At 33.9% G+C, this 13,749-nt stretch overlaps 1 pseudogene; it reads right to left on the reverse strand.

The window, feature by feature from the left end:
* Nucleotides 1–8,542: 8,542 nt before the first annotated feature.
* LOC138803103 (U6 spliceosomal RNA) lies at nucleotides 8,543–8,642 on the reverse strand (annotated as a pseudogene).
* Between the last annotated feature and the right edge of the window lie 5,107 nt (nucleotides 8,643–13,749).

Raw genomic sequence — 13,749 nt, forward strand, 5'->3', positions numbered from 1 at the left:
TAGAGAGGTTGAGCATTTCTTCATGTGTCTATTGGCCATCCTTCTTTCCTCTTCGGAGAAGTTTCTCTTTAAGTCTTTAGCCCGCTTATTTATTGGACAATTGTTTCTTTGAGGATTTGTTGTTGGGGGATTTAATTTTTTGAGTTCCTAGTATATTTTAGATATGAGACCCTTGTCCATTGTATGGCTAGTGAAGATCTTCTCCCAATCTGTGGGCTTTCTATTGATCTTTCTAGCTATTTCCTTTGCCAGGCACAAGCTCTTCAACTTCATGCAATCCCATTTGTCCAACCTTTCTTTGATTTGTTGCGTTTCTAGGTCTCAATTAAGAAAATTTCGTCCTGTGCCAAGGAGACCTAGGGTTTCTCCTATTCCATACTTTAATATTTTCAATGTGTCTGTTTTGACTCTGAGGTATTTGATACATTTGAAGTTGATTCTAGTGCAGGGTTATTGTCCCATATGAATTTTTGGATTGCCTCTTCTATTTCCTTGAAGAATGACGTTGGAATTTGGATAGGTATCACATTGAATTTTTAGATAGCCTTGGGAAGTATTGCCATTTTCATGATGTTTATCTATCCAATACAGGTGCATGGGAGTTTTTGCCATTTTCTAAGTTCGCTTTTGATTTCCTTTTTCAAGTTTTTAAAGTTTTCATCATAGAGGTCCTTCAATTCTTTGGTTAATTCCTAGGTATTTTATTTTTGTGGGGCTATTACAAATGGAGTTGCTTTCTTTATTTCAGCCACACTTTCCTCATTGTTGGGATACAGAAAAGTCATTGATTTTTTGGGGTTAATTTTATACCCTGCTACATTGCCAAAGTTTTGAATCATTTTGGGTAATTTGGAAGTGGAGTCTATGGGATTTTTTAAATACAAGATTATGTCATCTGCAAAGAGGGAGAGTTTTACTTCTTCTTTCCATATTTGGATCCCCTTTATGTTTGCATCTTGTTTTATTGCTGTAGCTAGACATTGTAATACTAGATTGAAGAGAATTGGAGAGAGTGGACATCTTTGTCTTGTTCCTGATTTCAGAGGAATTGGCTTTACTTTTTCACCCTTAAGTATAATGCTGGCTGTAGGTTTGTCATATACAGCCTTTATTTTATTGAGGAATGTTCCATGGATTCCTAATTTTTCATCATAAAGGGCTGTTGGATCTTGTCAAGTGCTTTTTCTGCATCTATTGAGATAACCATGTGGTTCTTACCCTGGCTCCTGTTGATGTGATGCATTATATTGATTGATTTGCTATATTGAACCAGCTTTGCATCCCTGAAATGAATCCTGTTTGATCATGGTGTATGATTTTTTTGGATGAATTGTTGAAGTCGATTGTCCCAAATTTGGTTGAGAAATTTTGCATCAATGTTCATCAAAAAAACTGGGTCTATAGTTCTCTTTTTTTGATGAGCCCTGCCAGGTTTTGGGATGAGAGCTATGATAGCTTAATAGAATGAGTTCGGTAGTGAACTTTCTCTTTCAATTTCATTGAAGATTTGGAGGAGTATTGGTGTGAGCTCTGTTTTGAAGGACTTGTAGAATTCTGCTGTAAAACCATCTGGTTCCGAACTTTTATTAGCTGGGAGGTCTCTTATTGCTGTTTCTATTTCAGTGCTTGATATGGGCCTATTAAGATGATTTAACTCATTGTGGTTTAGTTTTGGCATGTCAATATTTGCTAGGAAAAGGTCCATTTCTGCCAAATTCTCAACCTTATTAGGATAAAGTTTTGAGAAGTATTCCCTTATAATGTCCTGAATCTTGGTTGTTTCTGTGCTCATGTTTCCATTCTCCTCTCTGAGTTTATTTATTTGGGTGTTGTCTCTTCTTTTTCTGATAAGATTTGCTAAGGGTCTGTCAATTTTGTTAATTTTTTTAAGAACCAACTCGTTGTTTTGTTGATTCTTTCTATAGTTTTTTTGGATTCTAATTCATTTAATTCTGATTTAATTTTAATTATTTCTTTCTGTCTACTGGATTGGAGTTTATCTTGCTGCTCTTTTTCAAGGAGGTTCAGATGTGTCATTAAAGTTTTCGTTTCAGATCTCTCCAATTTGTTGATGTAGGAACTCAGGGCTATAAACTTGCCACTGAGTACTGCCTTTGCTGTGTCCCAGCAGAGCTGGTGATTTGTGTGCTCATTTTTTTGAATATCATGAACATTTGACTTACCTTTCTAATCTCTTCTATGACCCACTTGTGATACAGCAGTGTGTTGTTCAGCTTCCATGTGTTAGTGTACTTTCTTTGGTGGCTTTTGGTGTTGAGTTCTAATTTTACTTCCTTGTGGTCTGAGAGAATGCAAGGTATAACTTCAATGTTTCTGAATTTGGACAAGTTTGCTTTGTGGCCTAAAATGTGGTCTATTTTAGAATATGGTCATGTGCCGCTGAGAAAAACGTGTATTTTGATGCTGCTGGGTGAAATATTCGGTAGATGTCTGTGAAATCGATTTGATCTATGCAGTTGTTTAGATCTGTGGTTTCTCTGTTGAGTTTTTGCCAAGTTGATCTATCTAGTGGGGAAAATAGTGTGTTAAAATCCCCAACAATTAATTTCTTTGAATCTATATGGGATTTGAGGGAAAGTAGTGATTCTTGGATAAATTTGGGTGCTCTGTTGTTTGGCGAATAGATATTTAGAATTGTAATATCATCCTAAGGAGAGATCCTTTAATTAGTATGTAGTGACCTTCTTTATCTGTTCTCAGGAATTTTAATTTGAAGTCTATTTTATCTGATATTTGGATTTGCAACTCCCACCTGTGTATGGGGGCCGTTTGCTTGGTAGATTTTGTTTCAGCATTTGACATTGAAAATGTGTTCGTTTTTACTGTTAAGATGTGACTCCTGAAGGCAGCAGATAGAAGGATCTTGTTTTTTTTAATCCAAATAGTCTATGTCACTTAATTGGAGAGTTAAGTCTGTTAAGGTTGAGAGATAGGACTGAGAGGTATTTGGTAGTTCCTGCCATATAATCCACCTTCTTGGGTGTTGCAGCTACTTGGTTCCTCCTATGGTTTTTGGATTCTCTGTTTGGGTGAGGTTTCTAGGCCTTTATTGGGGTCTTGTTGTTTTTCTATGTGTAGGATGTCTTTAAGAATCTTTTGTAGGGAGGGTATGGTGGAGATCTATTGTTTCAATTTTTCTTTGCTGTGGAAGGTTTTTATTTGGCCTTCAGTTATGAAGGAGAGTTTAGCTGGGTACAATATTCTTGTTTGATAGTTGTTTGTTTTTAGGGCTTGGCATACCTTATTCCAGTCCCTTCTTGCTTTGATTGTCTCTGCTGAGAAATCTGAGGTGATTCTAAGTGGTTTCCCTTCATAGGTGATTAATCTCTTTTTCCTTGACAGCTTTAAGGATCTTTTCCTTGTTCTGAATTGACCCTGTGTGGATTATAATGTGACGGTGGGATGTCCTATTCAGGTCTAGTCTATTTGGGTTCTAAAAGCTTCTTGTATCTGAATAGGCCTATCTTTTTGTGTGTTTGAAAGTTCTCTGCTAGGATCCTGTTAAACAAATTTCCTACCATTAAATTCTGTTTCTAGGTGCTCCTCTACACCCATTATCCTTAGATTAGGCCTTCTGATGGTGTCTTCCAAGTGTTGGATAGATCTATCACATATCTTGGACTTGTCTTGGATGGTTGTATGTTCTTTCTCTATAATATTAGGCTGTATTTAATCCCGAGATTCGATCTTCTGCATGTTCTAACCTTCTGTCAAGACTTTCTACTTTGTTTTTTTTATTTCTTTTCCTTATAATTGGTCAGCTTTGATCGCTTCAAATTCTTTGTTGAAGCTTTATTTTAGATCTTGTATGAGCTTCTTTATTTCCTTCATTTAGTGTTAGGTGTTTATTCTCTAATCACTTAGTTGATTGGTTATTGTTTCATTGGACTCCCATTTATTCTGTTGGGTTCCATTCAGCATTCCCTTTGCGGTATCCCTGACCTCCTTCAGCTCTGTGTTAATGGATTCCATGAATGCCTTTAGTGTTCTTTGTGTATTCTCATCCTGTTCTCTCAATTCCTGTGTTACTCTTTGCTTATGTTCCTCATGTTCACGACATTCCTGTAGTTCTCTTTGAGTGTTCTCAGCCTGCTCACACCATTCCTGAATTTCTCTGTGAGTTTTCTCAAGATTCTCACGCAAATCCTGTATCAGTTTTTGAGTAGCTTCCTCATGCTCCTGATATTCCTGTATAAAACTTTGGTTTGCCTCCTCTCTCTCCATATCACACTCATACAGAGTCCTTTGTATTTTTTCAATCTTTTCATTTACCATGTTTGCCAGCAGTGTTGGTAGAGCTATTTGGGAACTCTCCTCTTGATTATTCTTATCTGTTCTGTCCCCTGATTATCATGAGTGGGAGTTGAGATACCAAGACTTCCCATTTTTCTTGTGTTTTTCTGGCTTACTCTGCCCATTTGGGATGAAAATAACACCAGTTTTGTGCTAGAACACTAACTTAATGCAAGCATAAACCAAAGTCTGAATTTGCACAATCAATAGTCTGCAGATACAATCTAGTTCAACAGATACATATATTCAGCATCAAAAAAACTATATATTAATGGGCTATGAACAACAGAGAAGAATTTGGTAAGCCAGAAATTATTAGGTTTAGGGAGAGGTGTGGGTAAAAATAGGAATAGAGAGAGACATGTGGGACTTAACTAAATCCTAATCTCAAAGCAGGAAATAGGTTGGATAGGATGAAAGTAGAGAGAGAGAGAAAATGAAGAAAGAGAAAGGGAAAAAAGAGACCAGAAAAAATAGAAGAGTAAAAATTAAAAATTAAACATAGCAATGCTTAAAAATTATACAGATTTGAAAACGAAATATTCCAAGAAGAATGTTGATATAATTAGAAAAGAGAACAGATATAAAGCAGATATGAAAAACTGAAATAAATACTTAAATATTATATAGGTATAAAGAGGTAGTACTGCTATTAAGGAATTTAAGTCTAAGAGGTTTTGAATTGAGTAATAAATTTCTGGATTAACCGTGTCCACAATTGGGGATAAGGTCTATTTATCGACTATGAGTATATCTGAGGATGCGCAGAACAGCAATTAAGTCATATAAAGAAGAACGAAAGAGAAGAAAGGGTGAAGAGAATGAGAAAGAAAGAAAAAAGATCAGAAGTTCAGTAGAGATAAACAAAAAACAAAAAAGATTTTTAAAAAAATTAAAAGAAAAGAAAAAAAAAAGAAAGAAAGAAAAACAGCACACACACACACATATACCTCTAAAATAAAAATTATAAGAGAAAGAAAAAACAAGTTACTAGAAAACAATATTTTTCAAAACAGGTAAAAATTAAAAATTAAAAAAAATTGGAAATTTTTTTATAAAAGTTATAAAAAAAGAAAAAAAACTTCTTTGATTTTTTTTTGGGGGGAGGGGTGGGAAAATGTTGTATATCCCTTGTGTCCATAACCAGCCTCTTGTTGGAGTCTCTGGTGTGTTTGTGGTGTTTGATTTTCCTGTGGCTTGGTTGGTGTCTTAAGTCAGTTTGTTTGAGCAGGCAGAAAAACGCTCTGTTTTACCCGGGATTTTGTGATCCTCCTCCCAGGTTAGTTCAATGAGAGGCAGATCTGCATTGAGTATCACAAAAGAGGGAGATGGCTGTTTACTACAAATGATAGTCCTTTATTACAAAATAATACACAATCTAGTCTCCATGCATGTTTAATTTTACTTGCCTCTCCACATGTGACCACTTAATTTATTTTAATTAATTCATTTGTTGGGTGCTAATACTAAGGCTTGATCTTAGGGCCTGGCTCTGTCCCAGAATTTGTTATTTTTTGTTTTAGTTTTCTCAAGGGTAGCATTTTACTGCTTGTACCACAGTTCCATTTCTACCTTTTGCTGGTTACTTTCAAATCAGATTCAAATGGACTTTTTTTTCCCGCTTGTTGTGGTTTCAAACCACAATCCTCAGATTTCCTCTTTCTGATTACCTTGGATTAAAGACAAAAGCCTCCAGTGTGGCTTTTTTTCTCTATAGTTATCTAATGCACATACTTAGATAGTAATTTAAAACTGAGGGTATAGAAGCAAGATGTACATTGATGATATTGTCCTGTCAGAAATTCATGGTAGTAAATTTCTTAAGGCCATAAACAAAAAATACCATGATATAATATAAGAGGAATCACTATTGAACATATGAGGTATAAGAGCTTTCTAATAGGTCCATTATTTATTGTTGCCCAACATTAGAAAAAAAAGTATAGTGCAGTAGTAAATCGAAGTCCTTTGTATGACTACTTAAATTCCTTGTTTTTTTAAGACACTTGTTTTCATCTAGAAAAGTAGGCCTGTCTATTGTCTTCATGTGATTTTGATGATTTAAGGTGCTTAATGAGAAGTCAAAATGTGGGTCTTTGCTATCAATTAAATCTCACTTTTTCTTCTTGGAGAATATAATGATTAAAGCACTAGTTCAGAATCAGCATGCAATAGTTCAGAATCACGCTTCCTGTGCAAGTGGATCACCAGTAAGTAATCCTCAATACCTTTTTCCATAAATTTTTTCACACATACAATCGGCCTTCCTTCTCTAGCTGCTTTTCTAGAATAGACACATTCGTTCATTTTACAGGAAAAGTTTGATTCAACTGATTTGTCAGATCTGCTACTAGAATTATCAAGAAAATAGTTTCTTGTCTCAAATTTAGTCAAAGCTATGTCTCTTTGTGTAGGCTACTAAAATGTATTTACTAATTTCAAGAAAGTACATAAATTCTATTTCCATCTCTTTTTAAAAAATAAAATTGTTTCCACTATAAATTGATCAGAGGCATGGATTTTGTGGCTAGCTAGGTCATTGTACATCTGTCTTTCTCTTCCTCTTTTTCATGGTTCTCATAGATAATATGATTGCTCTATAATTATCCTAATTTTTTTTGCTTTTATATTTTTGCTTGCATCATTTCACTTTCTGCTCTGCCATTTCCCAAAGCATTTTCATAGAAGGCATTATGTCCTATTTTCTCATTCCTAGAATAAGCTGGACATGAAGACACCACTTGCCATCATTTTCAGCCTATAACTTTGAATATGGAGGAAAATCTTTCTCTGTTCTCTATCAATTCCCTATTCTCCAGTTAGAATAATTTAGAATAGAAAACGGAAAAAGAGGAAACAAATCATGGTGAAAAAACAGATGCAGAAAATTCATTGGATTTTTCTGACCAGTTCAACCAACGTGAATTATTGGTGAAATACATGGGCACCTCATTCCCAGTGGTACTCAAAGTCAATGGTTAGGCAATTCTGATGAAGACAAGGAACAAGATGAAAACGTGAAATATGGTATCATTTGCAAGAAAAAAGATGGAGAAGGATCCAAGAAAATTTCTTCTTTGGGCTGCCGAAAATAATCAGCTTACTACAGTGCAGACACTACTTTCCAAAAAAGCCACTCATGTGAATACTAGGGATGAGGATGAGTATACCCCGCTTCATCGGCAATCCTACAGTGGACACTTAGACATTGTCCATGAGTTACTGTCTCGAGGCAGCTATTCATGCAATAACTGTAGATGGCTGGACACCCATGCACAGTGCTTATACGTGGAATAATACGAGTGGCTTCTTTCTTATTTCATCATGATGCAGATACCAATGACCAAACTAAATGCCTCTTGACCCCCTTGCATCTTGCTGCTGGGAATAGAGGTAGCAAAAGTATGCTGGATCACCTTCTGTTGAACCATTTTATCAAACCAGGTCTGAAGAACAACTTGGAAGAAACTGCATTTGATATTGCCAAAAGGTTAATAAGTATCACTACCTCTATGAAGTGGTGGAAGGCTGAACAAATTGTTCTCGTAAGTTGTAATGGTTTGGTTAAGTTTCTTAAATTTCAAAAATGCCGTTTCATCCTTTGTGTCCTTCCAAAATATTTTCACAATACAAAATAACAGCAATATCTTACTGTAAAAATTCATAGATTTCATGGTATTCTTCCAAGTGAATTGCCTGACTTTGATATCAAAATGTATTCAAGAGTTGTTTGTATATATCTATAATGATTTCTGCAGAGTTTGTGATTTTTTTAAATCAGAAATAGGTTTAACTTATCTGTTGAAATGAGTAGTACATAAGCTAAAGATATTTCTGGTACTTGTCTGAAAAAGTTTATTTTAAAATAGTCTGTATTCTGTTCGTATAATATCCATAATCTATTTCATTCTCTCCAAATATAATATTTTGAATTCTACATTGATTTATATTATATAGGTTCATTAATGAATGTGTACTTTCAGATTGCATTCCATATAGAAACAGTTTAAGATTCCTTTTTTCCAAGGTCTTTATACTATTTTATTTCTTTGGGATAAAATGACAATGTTATCTAATTTCAAAAGTTTTGTAAAGGTTATGCTATGTAAAGACTTTTCTAAGGTTAAGAGTTAATACACTGAAGACAAACTTTTAATTCTATGAATTACATGTATTGTTTCACTTGTATCTTTGTAATCAACTTTTTAATAACTGTATTTCACTCCTTGAATCTGAAGAATACTTCACAAATTTCCATATCATCCTTGTGGAAGTGTCATGTTATTCTCTGTATTGTTGTAATTTGGGTAGATGTGCTGCTGAAGCATGTAGTATCTTGTAAATTTAAATAGTTAATGATGCAATCTTAATATTGGCATATAACTTTGGTTGCTTATTTGTAACAAGGAAATTTTATTGTTCCTACAATGGTATTGATCTTATTTCCCTAAAATTCTGAGTATAGTGGAAAATATTTATATTGTTCAATCAATTGCTTACATTTCAACATTTTTTTGTCAGTGACTATTTTAAGTCTTTTTCATTTTAAACCTGATCATACTTTAAAGCCTTTATAGCTAGGTCCAAAGGTGATGGCTTTTCAAGTACTTATTTATGAACTGAGTTAGCTTTGTGGAGCTAAGGGATTCAAAGTAAGCCTTGCTCAAGAGCTACTTCTAAACTTCTGCAGCTTAAAATTTCCCAAATGAGGTCTTACTGGCACAAAATGTCTCCCTGACTCTTTCCCATTCTTCCATGTAGGAATAGACCAACCAGAATATCTTACCCTGACAGCAAAGGTTGTCTTACTGCAACAAAATTAATCTTAGCTACAAGGGATCGTAGAGAGATGAACAGTTCAGACAGAACTGTTCAGACTAGAAGGTATTTTTTCAAAATATAATTTTTTATTATACCTAACATTTCAAAAGTAGCTAAAGCCAAGAAGGTGAAAAATTGTTCATATGCATGATTACCTAATGTCCCGGTCTGTCTACCTTCCAATCAGGAAGGAACTTACACTACTGCGTTTATATCACCAAATATTTCCATAGCTCCAGGAGCAGTACATATGTTTCTCCTCGATTTTAGGCCTTAAATTGGTAATGTTTTTATCACATTGTTTCCTCTTGCCTCAGTCTGTAAATCTACAAATCGTAAATCTTTAGGCCTAACTCTACCAAACACTGAGGTAGAGATAATGGAATAAAACTTTAAAAGAGTTGCTTTTGATATCCTAACAAGAACAGAACAATGCAAAACATGTACCTTTTAGTATATTATATATAGTTATATATTTTATATTTATATGCTGATTTTATATTTCACACAGTGAAACTTACTAGAATCAGTTGATAATTTGAGAACTACATTGATATTTATTTATTCCAATAAATACAATTGGAATATAATTAATTAGGTTTAGAATATATATTAGAATATAAAAGTATCAATGAAATGTCTTCGGTATTAACTTGGGATACCTTCTAAGTGTTCTTGGTCATCTGAATTCACATGGTAAAAAAAAATGCTGTTTTCCTCTAATCTATAAGGGATTTTACTCTGCTGCTCTGTTTATTGTTTTAACTCGCTGGTCCCAAACTGTTTTCTCCATATTTTTGAATCATTCCTACTGAGTATACCCAAATTTTGCAGATTTTATGTCTAAAAAGTATTATTCTTCTGCAGGACCCAGGGGTCCTAGGATCCCAGTTATCCGCATCATCAAATAAGAAGGGCAAGACTTCTCATCTAGGCTCACGCAATATGCCAACAGAAAGTAATTGAAGAACCATCTCAAATTCTCATTTCCTATAATATTTCAGGGCCCCAATTCCTTGAGACATAGGAATTAGCTTTAATCAATTGTGAAATACAAGGCAACATAAATATGAGATAAAAAATCTGAGAAAATACTGTAATTCAAATTTCCAATTTGCCGATGACCAGCCCATATGAGTGAGCAAGATCACAAATTTCACAAGATTATTTTTAATACCCCTCTCCTAATGATTAATGAAAGATTTCAGTCCAGCATAAGTAGGCCAAAAAATAGTTCCTGGAACAATAGATCCATAATTGGTCTACCAAGGCCAGAAAAACTTGACTTAGAGGTCAAATATAATTCAGAAAAAACAGTGAGAAGATCCTTAGTGCTTCAAAACAGTGGTACTTCCATAAAACTTGGTTCTGTAGTATAAAAATGTTGTCATTCTCAATCCAATGATAACCTACATTTAATCTCCTGAAAATATATTCCTTTTCAAATAAACTTTTTAAAATCACATTCGCCAAAATAACATTTGACAAGTAGAAGATACTTAGTGACATTACAAGTGTTTTAAGGGGAGGGAGCAAGTTACAATAGAGTTGATTTATTTACCCAGCACTAATGTCAAACAGTTTCAACCATTCATTAAAGTATAGAAATAATACCACCCACCTTTTGTGTTGTTCAGTAGGTGCCTTGCAGAAATGGGTTAAATAGATCAGCCTTCCACATTTCAAACCCAAACATTAGCTAATAAAGTAAATTTCATCAAATAATGAGGTACATTTTAAAAAGTCAAAAATAGTTGCCTTATCATATGTTGTTTTATATTTTCCCTGTCTGTCTAACATAGTAAGAAATATGACTTTAATTCTTGAATATGGGTACTCATCAGAGATGTGACAAACATAAAATCTGCCTTCTATATCTATCATATTCCTCTATAGTAGTAATTATTCGTTTACTTTTTTCCCCAAAACGTATATGTAGCAGAAAATACTATCCCATGTGAAATAAAATAATCACAAACCATTGTACAAAGCCATTTATAAAAATTGGTAGTTAGGAATACATTATAAGCCATTTTTAAACTTTCTTGTTGACTAAAGATTAATCTTCCAAATGGATAGAATTAAATCATGTCTAGGTGATTCACATCTCCAGACTTGCAAATTGTTATTGCAGATGAATGAATTATGGAAATAGAAGTTGACATAAGTTCAAGTATGTGCAGGATTGAAACTCAATGTAATGTGTATAAACCTTTCAAAATATTAACAGACAGTTTAAGAGAATAACTATCTGGAAGTTGAAACCAGAGAGGAATAATAGTAAAGACATTGAATGAATGAAAAATGGAACAAGGGACAAGAACAGCTAGAATGCTCAATGTACAAATGTGATAAAGGAAGTGGTAAATCGAAATAAATCTTGGAGAAGGGGTTGGTTGAGAATGATAGAAGGAGTGACTCTGATCCAGGAGCATTGGACAAATAGATGGACATATTTAATTGTAACATACTTGCACAACATTTTGAAATGAGTTAAACAACAAAATCACACAAAAATCACAACCAAACAGCAATCTCTAGGAGTTTGAATATTACCTCTCAAAATTTTAAGCAGTTAATGAGGGGCAGTCTTGGGAAAAGCAAAAAAAAAAAATACTGTTCAAAGAGGGCAGTATGGGGTAGGGGAGAATTTTGAACAGATTTAAATAGATTATCTAAAGTTATAAATCACCTACATCTGCTGCAAATATTTTCTTCTGCGAGTTCTCTTTGTCTGAACTTGATCCTCCTGTCCTGAGCCACACTTGATAACTTGTGAAGATAGAATGATAGAAACAAGATCAAGAACCCATTATTCCATTGGAGAGAAAACAATCCTCTGTTTTCTCTCATATCTCTTCATTACTATTTTTTCATACTTTTAAGTCAAGTGATCTTGAATTATGTCTTTCCTTCTTTGTTCTGGCAAAGTAATTGGTCAAAGTAATTCACTAAATATTATGTGCCATTTTTTTCTATCAATCTGTTTACTTGTCCAAGCGAGTACATTAAACTTCCCCCTTGCATTTGGTTGCCACGAAAACCCAACATCTTTGATAATGAGGACAAACTCTAATGTAAAACTTTGTCTCCAAAAAACCAGTCCAAGAAGCTCTGATCACAAATATTTAGCTATTCTTTTTTCTTTTACCTTGAAAGTCTTCTTGTGTCTAAAGTGCCCACAAAATTAAATACTGCACCACTTTTTGGTTCGATCACTTCTAACCTCAAAGATATATTTTGCTAACAATATGCTTAGAGGAAACCGAAAAATACTCCACTTTTATCTTCTCTCTTAATATTCTCCTTAGATACCATATCAGGAACAGTGAAGTTATACTTTGCAAAATTATTTCAATAGATGATTTTTCTCTTCCTCTGGCATTTGCTCAACAAGTTGTATGGAGAAGAAGAGAATTAAATCACCCATTTCTTGGATGACAGTGTCTCTTCCAAAGGACAATGCTTCTATGTCCTACTTCTATGTCTTCCTTTTAGCTCTTATGTGATTTCCAATTAATCACAGCTTCTTGGCTTCAAGTCTAGTGAAGCTGAAGGATTATAAGGCCTTCCCCACGGCTAAATCTTCATGGTTTCTCTTTTAAAACTCTTTTTATTTGAATGTGGAATTTATTTTCGCCTCTTCGTTCAATCTATTCCGCATTGTAGTGAGCCAAATAGGCTCTGTAAAATCACTTTAGGTAGCATAAATATTATGGCAATCTATATCAAAAAGTTTTGGCCTCTTTCCACTGCTGAAGCCAATACGCTTAGCTATGGCTTCTAAGACCACGTTTTCTTACCTTTTCAATTTGCTCAATTCTTTTCTGATCCCAAAACTTTTTGGCTTATGTAATAAGAGAAGTCCTCACTATCTCATGTTAATAAGGATATTTTTTGAGATACTTAGAAATGTGAAATCATTGGTTTGAAGTAGCCAATCAGATTTTTTCTCTTTTTCAGTATTTCTCGTGCAAAAACATTTTGGAAAGTACTACAACAAAAAAGTGTAAACCCAATGCCTTCTTTCATTTTGGAAGGCACATTCTCCCTAAATATTTTGACCCAAATTATCTTTTTCAGAGAATTACTGTTTGATAATTAAAGGTCAATTCACAAATTTTGATATTTTTTTTTAAAGTTTGAATTAAAATTACACTAAAACATTGTTTCACACAGTAAGAGTATATTTCCTGGGTAAGGACAATTCTCAAGGAAATCTACAGGATTTATAGCAAGGTTTCTGAGGTTTGTTTGTTTAGTGTGAAAATGAGCCATCTTTACCCACATTGCATGAAAGCCTATTTTTCCAGGCAATTTTAAATTTTCTTCATAGGCTAAACTGTTAAAAATTTTGAACAATTAAAATTTACCTGTCATAATTTTAAAACTTTTTTGAAATTTCTTTATCAGAATCGTGAATTTAATATACTATGTGATTTCTATTTTCTTTTGGGTTTTCCCCTATGGTTTATCCCCTGCTGTATTTGACTTTGGTACCCTTTGTATTGTTCATACATTTACATTAATTAGGTAAGGGAAGAGGAACAACAAATGGTTAGAAAAAGGACCAAGGACAAACCAATTCAATAGCAATACTCACAAGATAATATG

Source organism: Dipodomys merriami, unplaced genomic scaffold, assembly GCF_024711535.1.
Source record: "Dipodomys merriami isolate MVZ:Mamm:240054 unplaced genomic scaffold, mDipMer1.0.p SCAF_333, whole genome shotgun sequence".
In the NCBI taxonomy this organism is placed as follows: Eukaryota; Metazoa; Chordata; class Mammalia; order Rodentia; family Heteromyidae; genus Dipodomys; species Dipodomys merriami.